This window comes from Octodon degus, unplaced genomic scaffold (genome assembly GCF_000260255.1).
Source record: "Octodon degus isolate 3935 unplaced genomic scaffold, OctDeg1.0 scaffold00077, whole genome shotgun sequence".
NCBI classification, from domain to species: Eukaryota; Metazoa; Chordata; class Mammalia; order Rodentia; family Octodontidae; genus Octodon; species Octodon degus.
Window position 1 is genome coordinate 10,016,029 of NW_004524653.1, and position 1,528 is coordinate 10,017,556.

The window sequence follows — 1,528 nt, forward strand, 5'->3', positions numbered from 1 at the left end:
TGTGTGTGTGTGGCCAGCTCAGCCCACCAGGGGGTGGGGCTGGTTGGCATGTGGTGCTGGGGGATTGAACAGTGGTCCCTGTGCTTTACTAAGCTTGTTCTAAGTAGGTGCTTTAGACCACTGAGACATCTCACCAGCCCCAAAAGGCAGCTTCTTCTTCTTCTTCTTTTTTTTTTTTTTTTTTGGTGGAACCAGGGATTGAACTCAGGTCCTTGCGCTTGCCAGGGAAGCGCTTATTCCACTGAGCCATCTCCCCAGCCTTCTGATAGGTTTTTTTCAGGCCCCCTGTGCAGCAGAGAAACAAGCAGAAGGGAAAAGGGAAAAGGGCTTTATTTGCTTTGGAACAGAGGGGGGTGCTGAGGCTTTTATGGCCTTTTGTCAGGGGTGGAGTTTGAAGGGATGTTTAGATATACCTGAGAGAGCTGAGTCCCTGAGGCCGCGGGAAGGGTGAAAGGAAATTGTACCCTGGGCTGAGCTGGAGAAGAAGCGGGGAGGTGGTCCTGGGGAAGATGGGCTTTTATTTGAAGGGTTTCAGCCATATAAGATGACCACCATAATGATTTTAACTGTTCATACTAGGGCCAAAACCCATCACCTCCCAAATGCTGGGATCATAGGGGTGCGCCACCATGCCTGGCACACCTTGTTAATGTGGATGGATATCTAGGTTGTTTTGCATTTAGGCTCTAATGAACAAAGCTGCTGTGAACACTTTTGTTTAGGTTGTATCCTGGACATTTGTTTTTATTTTTCTTTGATAAACACTAGGAAGTATACTGCTGAGTCATGGAGTAGTTTATTTGCAGTTGTATAAGAAATGATTGCATGGTGTTTCTGCAGGTGTTATCATTTTCTGCCCTCCTAACAGGCCTAGGAGAGTTCTGTTTGCTCTGTGTCCTTGTCAGTACTTGGTATTGTCTGATTGTGGCCTTGCACAAACCTGACCAAGTAGAGATTGCAGAGAACGGGAAGCTCTGGTTGGCAGGGAGAAGTTGTTGTTGGTGTCTCCATTGCTTTTGTTGGTTATGAAATTATCAGATCTTTTTGTTTGTTTGTTTGTTTGTGGAGCCGGGGATTAAACTCAGGCCCTTGCGCTTGCCAGGGAAGCACTTATTCTACTGAGCCATCTCCCCAGCCCCAGAATTATCAGATCTTGACTTTTTAAGACCAGCCAGAAATCTATGTTCTGTATGTATGTGAGTGAGATTTCCTTTTCAACAAAATATTGTAAGAGTCAAAAGAAACAGTGACTGTTGACCGTATTGTCGTCTGGTGTGGTGCAGAGTTGAAGGATCTGGCGTTAGACTTGGGGCACATGCTCACCTCATTAACTAAGTGTTTTCCTGGAAGCAAGGACACCTGCCCTTGGCTTACTTACTTTGTTTTTTTTGGCAGAACCAGGGATTGAATTCAGACCCTTGTGCTTGCCAGGGAAGTGCTTATTTTATTGAGCCATCTCCCCGGCCCCTATTTTATTTTGTTTATTTATTTATTTTTGGTGGAACTGGGGATTGAACTCAGACCCCTG

General features: G+C 45.7%; 1 protein-coding gene across 15 annotated transcripts in view; it reads left to right on the forward strand.

Moving 5' to 3' along the window:
* The window catches only part of Zmynd8 (zinc finger MYND-type containing 8), a 132,808-nt gene that overhangs the window by 56,245 nt on the left and 75,035 nt on the right, over positions 1 to 1,528 (forward strand). The window lies entirely within an intron of this gene.